This window comes from Suricata suricatta, chromosome X, assembly GCF_006229205.1.
Source record: "Suricata suricatta isolate VVHF042 chromosome X, meerkat_22Aug2017_6uvM2_HiC, whole genome shotgun sequence".
Lineage (NCBI taxonomy): Eukaryota > Metazoa > Chordata > Mammalia > Carnivora > Herpestidae > Suricata > Suricata suricatta.
The window spans coordinates 81,486,968-81,498,359 of NC_043717.1; the positions used below are offsets into that span (position 1 = coordinate 81,486,968).

The window sequence follows — 11,392 nt, forward strand, 5'->3', positions numbered from 1 at the left end:
TATGCTGAGCTGGGTCTCCGAACAGTTTTGCCAGAAAAGCAGTAGTATCAACGGGCACACTACTTCCATTCCCTTCTTCACTATGTTTGTTTCAAAACACCTATTTCTCTTTTGGGGGTGATGAAAGTGTTCTAAAATTGATTGTGGTAATGGTTGCCCAACTCTGTGAAGATACTAAAAACCACTGAACTGTACACTTTAGATGGCTGAATGGTAGGGCAGTTGAATTAGAGCTCCATAAAGTCGGTACATGCTTCTAAGAACATGTTTGTGGAGCCTGATACTGCACAGAACAGCTGTGACCGGATGTGGACATAAAGGATTCTCAATGTGATTTATCCTTGCCATTTTTTTCCAATTCAAAAGGCACACACACACACACACGCCTGTGCACACACATGTAACACACATATATGCACCCAGCTTTGGGCATTAAAACATCCAGAAAGCTTTCTTTGCTCTTCAATAAGACCCACTTCTAAAGCACCTTATTCAAAGTACCTCGCCAACTTTAACGCCTTACTCTGATATTTCCTCTTTATTTCTCCAGCATGTTCTCTAGCGTGCCTGGTTTAGGTGTCCAGGCTCTCATGTAACATCCCTCGTCAGTCAGAGATAGAATAAAAAGGAAGTTATTGTGGTTAAAAAACGCAGACTCTAAAACTAGGCTGCCTAGTTTTTAATGCTAGCTCTTTGGGGGAAGGTAGCTAACTTTTCTGTGCCTCAGTTTTCTCATCTGTAAAATGGGGATAAAAGCAGTCCCTACCTCCATAGCAATGCTACGTGGTTTGAATGCACTCATGCATCTAAAGCACGAACAACGGTGCCATGCCCATGGTGGCTGCTAATAATTTAGTAACTACTTCTTCATCATCAGTATTAGCATCGGCTCGTATCAAGTTGCTCTGTGTTCTCGCTTGCCCCTGCTGGACTGTAAGATATTTCAGGGCAGTGGATGTATTTTCTCCCTCCGAGTAGAATGCTTGGCATAATTACTTAACAAATGCTTGCTCGTGAATGTTTAAATAAGACATCTATATGCTGTCAGGTGAAAGACGAGAAACAGGAAAGAATCCTTTGGGCTAACAAGTTCGTTCATTCGTTGGTTCATTCATTAGTTAGTTACTGGGACAGAGTGCAAGTGAGCGAGGAGCAGAGAGGGAGAGAGAAAGAATCCCACAAGGAACAGAGGAAGAGAGAGTGGGAGGGAGACAGGGGGAGGGGGAGAGAGAGAAGTGGGGTTCACCCAAAGCAGGGCTGGAACTCATGAACCGTGAGATCATGACCTGAGCCTAAGTCACATGCTTAACCAATTGAGCCATCCAGGAGCCCCTCTCAGACGATGGGACCTTCTGCAACTGGTTCTTCATGGTGCATACTTTACTGAAGGAAATAATAATTAATCATGCTTCCAAAGAAGGTCGCTCTATAAGTAGATGACATTATCCGTAACATTTGAGCTTATTACTGGTTTTGAATGTTGTCTTTTCATGTTCAGATACGGTGGTGATCCTGATGCCTATCTGTAAATGCAGGTAACACTGCTAATACATAATAGATCTCGTTACTATGGCGAGCTAGGCTTTTCAAGTGTATTTGAATATACATTATCATAACAATCATCATGAAATATATAGTCAATATATAGTGATTTGGGCAATGCCTTTCCTGATTTATTCCCTTCTGGACATCCATGGCATTCCGTAACCAAGTTGGCTACCCAAGGATTGACGGTTTCGTCATCTGTCTGACACGGGAAACGAGGAACACTGGAACCGGGGAACGCAGGGACACTACCTTCACGTGCTTCCACCCAAAAGGTTATATAAGCCCTCCGACACCGGAAGCTGCTCTCAATAATCTACTCAGACTTATCCCCTCATTGATCTATGCTGCCACTAAACTTTTATCATCTCTAAGGTATCATTTGATTTGTTGCTAGAGTAACTACAACAAAAGCTTAAGAAAACCATAACCATTCAAAACCTACAGAAGGCATTATTCAAAAGGAGTAACCCTCCTCCCAGTGACTTAACTCTTATGAATATTTCAATATTTTCTTCTGTGGGGACTTCAAATCTGGAATAGAGACAAACCAAGAAAATATATGACCTCTTTGATTATCAGAACACCAAAAGTTTTCACGTTTAAAGCACAACATTGTTTACTGAATACATTTTCTTGCATCTCCTTTTCCCTTTGAAATGAAGAGTAAACTTTTAAATCCTATTAAGCTAACTATTTATCATATTTAAATATATATTAGCCCAATCATATTAAGAAATTGACATTCTCCTTGCATTCAATGGGATGCCATCTTTGAATAGGTAATAAACCAGGCATTTACCTTGAACCTTCTCGACTGCCGGAAAACTACTGCTACTTCTAACTGGTCAATTCACTATTTAAAAGATGTATATTTGAAAAGTATCACTCCCACTGGGATTAAGGTAATATAAAGGAAAGATACAGTTTTTCCTTACATTTCTGGTTCATACATAAATGGCAAATCTCCTATGGCATGCCACAAGTTTTAACTAGTTAAGCCATTAATCTGTTGAAAGAATAAATAATAAGAATATCTACTATGAGGGCACCTGGGTGCCTCAGTTAGTTAAGCCGTTAACCGTCCAACTCTCGGTTTTGGCTGAGGTCATGATCCCATTGTCGTGGGATCTAGCCCCGTGTCAGGCTCTGTGCTAACAATGTGGAGCCTGCTTGATATTCTCTCTCTCCCTCTCTCTCTGCCCCTCCCCTGCTCACTGCCTCTCTGTCAAAATAAAGAAATAAAGAAATAAAAAATAAGTTTTAAAAGATAAAATTAAATTTAACAAAAGAATATCTACTATATAGCTTGAATTATGCTTAGGACTTTATATGCATCAGCTCATGAATCCTTAAAACGATTGGAGGAGACATTTACAAAGGAGGCCAACATGGCTCAGAGGGATGAAGGGGGCTGCCCCAAATTGACACTGACAAGAAGAGGCAGAGTCAGGATTTGAACCCAAGCCTGTGATTCCAGGGTTCAAGATCTTAGCCATCAATCTCTACTACCTTCCCACTGAGATCCATTAAGTAGTAGAACAGAAAACATTGTTGACATGAAGTTCTGGAGAAAAGAATGGCCCACTTCTATAAAATGGGACCAAGAAGCCAAACTCTACAACTCTATTATCCCCTTTTACTGAAAGGACTACCAAAGCACTTGACACACAGAATATAACGACCATCCCTTAATCACCCCTCTACACCCATGTCCTTTGGAACTCGGGGCAGTAACACAACAATATGACAATGGCAGGCCCTGCGGGCCAGCAACCATGAAAGTGGGACGGCAATAATCACAATCAGTGGAAAGATTCCACATTCGCCTTACTCCAGTGCTGCTCACTGCTTTTCTTCACTTGCCTTTCTCTTCTTCATCTTTGTCACTTGGAGCAAATCAAATCATTTGCTTGGTAACAGGCATCCCTCCCGTGCATTGCTCACCCCTTTGCAAAACCATCTAAAACTCTAGAAACCTTGTTACCCTCCAAACACGTGAACCTCGACAACTTTGCTCTAGTCGTAAACACTGCAGTAGCCAGCAATTAACAAAGCAATGTGTATCCTGCACGAGTCATAAGTGAGCAGGCTTTAAAGTTAGCAGAGGCTAAGGCCGATCAGTGACACGGGCAAGTGCTCATAGGATGGGACAAAGTTTTGACTTCACCAATCGTGTTGCTTTAAGTTCATGGTCATTGTGTTCCAACAGCCTGTCTTCTGAAGATCAGTCCCTTGGCAGGCCCTTCACTATTAGTCTGAGCTATTTCCCACCAATATCAGGAACTCTGTTAGGATTCAACCCAGTTTAGGACGGAGACCACCATCACACAACCAGAGTGCTCCCTTGAAACAATGAACATCTATTACCTTTCCTGAAAGTCATCATGAAAATTTAAGGCTCTGAAAATGTCTGGGCACTTGACTAAAGGAACAGATCCAGCACACTATGGCCTCAGTGCTTTTCAAAGGGTCACAGGAGGGTTACCACAGCGGATACTGCACAAGCAGAGACGTGCTTCAAAGTTGGGTTTTACCTCCAGTCCATAGGACTGTTGCATTCTAAAGCACAATACATATAAATTTGTCCAAAAATTATTAAACATTTTTAATTAGCTGCCAGTGAATGTTCTCTTTAATGGTTGTGTGAAGTCGATTCCTCAAGAAGACACGAGCTGTTTAATTCTGTAGTTCCTGGAGGCACACTAGCACATCCCTACCCACTCACCCAGTACACCCAGTGCACTCCAGTTTGAGGAAAAGAGCACTTCACAGTGATTCTATTTGCTTAAACTAGTGCAATGCCTAATTTAAACAAATAGAATATATTAGTTACTTAATATATATCTGTCATTCTATACCTATAGAATATAATACGTACTCCACACATATCTGTTGGATGAATTAGGAGAATGGGTTGAAGCACTAGTTTTCAAATGCAAGAATATTCTCGAAAAATCTTTTAAGACACAGAATTACTCTGAAACCCACAAAGGCAAAAGGTCAAACACAATATATCATAAACACTGATAAGAAAGAACAATACAAATTGCATGTTGCTTAATTTTGTTAGAAAGGAAAGTTTGCCAGGATGTCACGTAGGGAGGATATTTCAGAGGGCGGAGAGCGGTTAAGGTTTTAAAAACCAATTCCATATACTGGACACTGAGTTTTCAATGGCCCATTGTGTTTTCCTTGGTACATTTTTAGTGTTAATGATCTGAATCTTACAGAGAAAAAGAAAGAATTGTAAGGCACCGCTATGTGGCCACATAACCACACATGGTGCGGGAACAACTAAGAGCCAGGAAACGTGCCTCATTTGTTGTGTTCCTTTCTCCTGCTTCTAATACTGATTTTCATACACATGAGGCGCTCGATAAATATTTAGCAAATATTTAGCAACTGCAACGTCTAAGTGTCGAGTCACATTAAATAAGTTCTTAACTTAATCCTCCCCTCTCTCCCTTGCCTCCCCCACCACCACCAAAGAGACTCACCCTAAAGGAGCATGCTTTGGTTTGAATAACAAAAGAAAAATAAAAAATAAATGTCCCTAATGGTACTAGATGAGAGAGTATTGAAAGATCCGGTTCTTGGCTCATTGCAATCACATGACCCATATCTGTTTTCCTATGATAAAATGGGGCTCATATACCCAGCCCTCTATTCAGAGTTGTTGCATGAACAAATCAGCATGTATTTACATGGTAACTGGTACAAGAAAGGTATGGGGAAGAAGACAATTGTATATTTACCTTTCTAATCTCTACTACCAACAGCATCAACTTCTTAATATGCAATGAGCTGATTTAAGTACTTTACTCTAAGGTATACAATCCCTTATCTGAAAACTTGGGTGCCAGATGTGTTTACAAATTCAGAAATACCCAGGCTTTTGGGACAGCCATAGCCTGCATATTCTATATTATGGAATTCTCCAGTAGGGTCTAAGGCACCACCCCATGAACATACAGCTAAGGGCACCTGGATAGCTCAGTCAGTTGAGCGTCCGACTTCGGCTCAGCTCATGATCTCACGGTTCACGGGTTCGAGCCCCACATCAGGCTCTGTGTGGACAGACCGGAGTCTGGAACCTGCTTCAGATGTTGTGTCTCTCTCTTTATCTGCCCCTCTCCTACTCATGCTCTGTTTGTCTCTCAAAAATAAATAAACATAAAAAAATACAACTAATTCTGCAGCCAAGACAAATAAAGATTCACATTAAGTAGAACAAAGACTGTAAACACCATCGTATCAGTCCAGGTCAGACTCTCCTACCACCTGCGCGTGGTACTCACCAAACAAAACTTTTTATCAGTTTTCAACTTTTGAAATTTATCTGTTGCAAACAAGCTGTAGACTTAGGTAAGTCATTTAATCCTTGCAAGTGCCCTCGGAGGTAAGTTTTGTTACCCTTCTCTGACACATGAGAAATACAAGGGTAACCAACCTGCCCAGTGTCCCACAGCAACCAAGTCTCCCAGCAAAACTGGAACAGAAGACAGTCTTGCCCCCAAGCTTGTGCTCATAATAACTGTACTCTAGGACCTCTCAGAAACTGCTGGAGAACGCCTGACAGGCATGGGAAAAGTAAAACAGTATTAAATGATTTAAGTATCCAACACAATAATAAGGGAAACATCACAAAGCGCCATCTATGTGTTATCCCACGACTATTTATAGAGGGTGTACCACAGGCCAGGTGCTTAGGGTACAACGATGAGCAAAGCCAGGCCAGGTCCAGGTCGCCTTCATGAAGTCAGACTCTGGTGGGGAGAGAGCCAGGCATCAGCAAAACAGAATTATGTCACACGTGGCAAGTATGTGGTTACCGTTCACGTCTAGAGTTGGAGATGAGGTCAGCGGGTTTGGTGTAAAGTAGGACACGGGTTCTGAACTGTTGCTTGACACGTGTTGGGATGGGCGATGACACAGAAGAAGAAAGGAGATGGCTTCTCCAATAGATGGTGGCATGCATCCATTCAACAAGCGCTTACTGTGTGCCTACTCTATGCCAAGTGCAAAGCTAAGCAGAAAAGTTCCAAACTGGAGAAGATCATTTGAAACGTGCAGAGGATTTGTGTAAGAGAATCATAAGGGCATGTCAGACAGCACACCTGGCCACACCACCCAGAAGCCCTGAGTGCTAGGTTAAAGAGTAGGAAGCAGATTCTGCAGGAGGCGGTCAAGACTGTTTTGCAGGTTATTGCCCCACTGTTAAGATTTACCCCCGTGGAATGTCGGTGACCATCTGATTTCTTATTTGGAGCCAACCAGACCTCAAAGCTGGGCTGCTTTTGAGCAAGAGCTCAGGGCACAAAATAAATACCAAATCTAAATTAATGTTTTTTGAGAGAGAGAAGGAGAGAGAAATCTACATCAGTTTAAGCATCAATAAAGTAACCCTCATCTCTTAAAGAATGGCAATTTAAGTACTCTGAAGAGGGGCACCCAGCCAACTCAGTCAGTACAGCATGAGCACACTCTTGATCTCGGGGGTCGTGAACTGGAGCCCCATGCTGGATGTAGAGATCACTTAAATAAATAAATAAAAACTTTAAAAAAAATCTTAAAAAAAAAAAAAAGGAAAACTCTGGAGAAGGCAACAGGTAAAGAAAAATGGCAAACTCCTCTTAAAATCTCAAATGTCATTTCTAAAACCGAAGTAGTCTTTCCTGTTCACATGAGACCTCCAACCTTCCAGAGGAAACATATTGCCAGGAGAAAATAAAACCTCGTTCTTTGGAAAACAAATTCTTAGGGTGAACAGTGATCCAATTTTTAATAAAGCGGGTGATAGCTTACCTCGGGGCACCGGTGACAATATGACAGTGCAAAGTAAACTGTTTTTCCACACATTCACCTCCCAGTCCCCTACCCCCTTATCTATACTGAGGGGAAGAAACGAATTCCGAATTCCGTGTTGATGTAGCATGCATATCACACAAGGCGTTTCATTCTCGGGTCTTAACGTCAACAACTGAGTGGCTAGACAGCGTCGGCAAATCACATTTTTATTTATTTCCACTGAGTAATTTTTTCCCCAGCCAATGACCTCCCACAGGAAAGTAGTTAATCAACACTATTCAATGGCTTCCCCTTCTGAGAATCAACCCAAATTCTTTCGCAGAATTTCCAGGCCTGGTGTTACTATTCAACTCCCTTTAGGCTCTGGAGCACCTTTAACACCTCCTCCCCACCCATGTCATTGAGTCCAGCCGCCCTGCCTTGCTTTCTGCTCCTCAAACACCCAGAAGTCTGTCTTCCTGCCTCCGGGCCTTGGCTTACTCTGGTCTCTGCTCCTCACAAGGTAGGTTTATTCTCTCTTCTTTCAGGTCTCTGTTCAAAGGTCACCTTTGCTGCTAAGAGACCTTCCCTGACCACGCTTGCCAAATAAGCCCTTCCCAGTTCTCCGTCTCACATTTCATTACTTATTTCCTTCATTGGTCTTCCTTCAATCTGTAAGGATCGTCTTCGTTTGTTTACTTATATATTGTCCATATCCTTTGGTGGACTATAGCCTCTGTGAGACTCCACAAGGTCAAGGACCATGCCTTGTAATAATATAGGCCCTCAGGGCGCCTGGATGGCTCTGTCAGTTAAGCGTCTGATGTTGGATTGGGTCACGATCTCACAGTTCCGGGGGTTCAAGCCCCACATTGGGCTGTGCACTAACAGCTCAGAGCCCGGAGCCTGCTTTGGATTCTTTGTCTCCCTCTCTCTCCTTGCCCCTCCCCAGGTCCAGCTCTGTCTCTGTCTCTCTCTCTCTCTTTCTCAAAAATAAATAAATACACATTTAAAAAATAATACTAATACAGGCCTCATGCCCAGTAGAGGGCTTTGGCATATGAAAGGTGCTCAACAAATTCTGGAAAACAAATTACTAAATGAATGAACAATATATTTTAAACCCGAATGATATGAGTGCCAGTAACTTGAAAAAAAAAGCCTCCCCCTCCCTTCCAATTTTGAGATGTTTTCTCCAGGGCTGTTCATTTTTCCATAATCTTTCTACATTTTCTGAAATCTGATGATGCGTGGCAAATCACTGCGTTATCTCACAGCAGCAAAAACAGATCTGTTCCAAGCAACGGAGTTAAGAAAAAATACTTTGAGGAGGTTGCAGGAGTTTATTAAACATCAAAATCAAACAACGTGAAAATTGGTTAGTCTCATTTCACTACTGCAAGTCCAGTTACGTGAGGAAAAGAGATGCAAACTGTAAAGAAAATGAAAAATTCAACAGCAAACTGCAGTTCTGCTTAGTAACATCAGTACCATCCAGTCTGAGAACCTCTGGGTACCGGTGGGCTTATCAAAATACATTGCAAAAGGATTCAGAGCAAAACGCTTAAGATGAACTCATGTCCAACTTTATTTTTTTTTCTGGCAAACATAAGTAGTTTACGTGGGTGGCAATCTTAGCTTAGATTCAATATTAATAATCACAAGAAGAAACAAATAACTTAATGATATAAACTGTTTTCCTTGAAACAGTTTGCAAATTAATATGTCTTTCCAGACTGGGTTGCCAAGAAAATTACAGATTTGGAAGGTTGGCCCAATTTTTTCTCTAGTATATTTTTTTTTTTTTGATAAATCTGAAGCAAAGTCAGGAATTTACGAAACTACAAATCAGCTGCAATGCATCTAGGTAAATTGATCATCAATGGCCTTTACTGTTCTTCTAGAAACTGCTTTCCTCAACATCAACTTTAAACTCTATATAGTCACACCATGCTTTTCATAGTGTGCTTCTAAATGTGCAGATTTTAAAACCAGGAGAAGCCGAGGCTCTTTGATATCCATTTTCTAAATACATCATTTGATGTTGCAGCAGAAACTACATTCATGGTCTCGCTGGCAAAACCAGTGCTGCCAGGGCGGTGACATGTAGTCCTTACCTTCTTTACCAAGTTAGTTTCTTCTGAGATCCCCGCCCGCTAATGCCCGTTATGTCAAGGGCACAGCTGATCACACATCATGCAGACAATTCCATGATTCTAAGGATAAAGGTATTCATAACCACTTGGAATCGAAGGAGCTAACGTTTGTAAATGTAAAATGATGTCATAACTGCTAGCTTTATTTACTTTTCTGTTCTCACATGTAAGCACTAGATACAGCCCATTTCCAAAACACACAACCGCAAACGTCAGCATGTGCTAATTCACTGTTTCTGCCTCTACTCCCAGCTTCTCCATTCAGTTTTCTTCACACAGTAGTTCCAGCCTGCAAGTGAGTAGATGAGCGTCAGTATGGGAGCGGCTGGGGCCACTGCATGGGGAGAAGGCGACAGCGCAGAGAAAATACGTGGTACTCGTGTGACATCAACTTAAGCAAACTAATCTGCAGTCTGCAGGAAAGGAGTCTCTTTCTTAACTACCTGGTTTGCAAAGGCTGCTTCTTGATAGTTTACACAGATAGGAGATGTACAGAGAGAAACTCTGGCTTCTTTAAAAAAAAAAAAATCTAAAGGCAGGTGCCCTCCCAACAGAGGCCGTTTTCAACCCCAGATTCCCTCAGTTCCCATTCAATGTGCTTGGTAAACAGCCTACACTAACTTGAGGGACTATCCCAAACCAGTAGAATCCTCTCTGAGTGCAATAAAAGATGAACACCCCTGTTTGCAGATGGAGAAATGGAAGCAGGCATCCAAAGTCCCACCCACTGTCTCCTTTCTCTCTCTCAGGCCTGCTCAGCAGTGGAGGAAGAATCGGATTTAGGGCCATGTGCTAGGATCGCAGACAAACATACACGCAGACACACATAACATACGTTTTAACCGGCTGTGGTTCTTGGACTAAGCTACTGAAACCTAGAAGGAAACTTCTGAGTTCCTTAGCTACTATATATCAGAGGATCGTTCCCATCAATTTCGGTCAGCCGTAGGCTAGACAGTCAGCTTCCAAGACGATCATTAGGCAACTGTGATTAAACCAAAGAAGCCAAGACATCCAGAGATGAAGACGGTCGGAGCAGAGTTAAAAGCTTCGAGGAAGAGGAGTGTGCTCTTGATTCGGGAGCCAGCGGTGAAGCCTCCCAAGTTAGAAGATTCTGAGGCAGGGATGAGGGGTTGCGAGGCACAAAGCAAAAACTGTTAGAGGGCAAGAGACAGTGGGACGGAGGCGGGCAGGGGACCCCAGACCTTCAGGGCAGCGACAGGGCAGCCCGAACGAGATCTTGAAGGGATAACAAAGAAGCAAAGGAAAACTGGGTTCTGGGGGTCCTGGAAGAGCCCAGGCTTTCTGGCGAAGCCAGCGAGTCAGGGAGGTAGGGATGAGAAGGTCCAGGGATGAGCGCGCACCCGCACGCGAGAGGAAAAGAAGTGGGGGGGGGGGGGCGGCGGTGCGTGCCAAGAGCCCTGCTGGTCCCCTGTCCCTATGCCCCTAGTGCAGATCGCAACTCGCTACCGCGAACCGCCTCGCCGCGCCAGGTCCCGGAGGCGGGGAGGCGGCTGATGGAGCCCCTGCGACTTCAGGACCCTGCCTCACCTTGTTTGCCGAGTCCCCGCGTCCCGCCGCCGGCAGCCCTTTGCTGCGCTCCGAGGGGCAGAGAGCGAGTCGCGCGGCGCAGCCGGGGCTCCGTCCCGCTGCGAGACACCAGCCCCCGACCTCCGCACCCCCAGCTCGCCCTGGTCACTTCGCCGTCGCGCAGGCGGAGAGCGCGGACCCTAACCCGAACGCCGCTCCACTTATTTTCGAAAGTCCCCGTTCCAGGCGTCCCCGGAATGGGAGCTGAGCTGCTGCGGCCGCAGCGGCAGAGCCTCCGCCTGACCTCACCGGGGGGGTGCGGGGGGGGTGGGGAGGGAGGGGGCGGGAGCCCGGTTAAGGAGGGGAGGGGG

General features: G+C 43.9%; 1 protein-coding gene across 1 annotated transcript in view; it reads right to left on the bottom strand.

Moving 5' to 3' along the window:
* The window catches only part of KLHL13 (kelch like family member 13), a 182,511-nt gene extending 171,327 nt beyond the window's left edge, over nucleotides 1-11,184 (bottom strand). The window contains exon 1 of the mRNA XM_029930928.1: nucleotides 11,043-11,184. The gene's annotated coding sequence lies outside the window, so the exon portion shown is untranslated. The remainder of the gene's footprint in view (nucleotides 1-11,042) is intronic.
* Nucleotides 11,185-11,392: the final 208 nt, after the last annotated feature.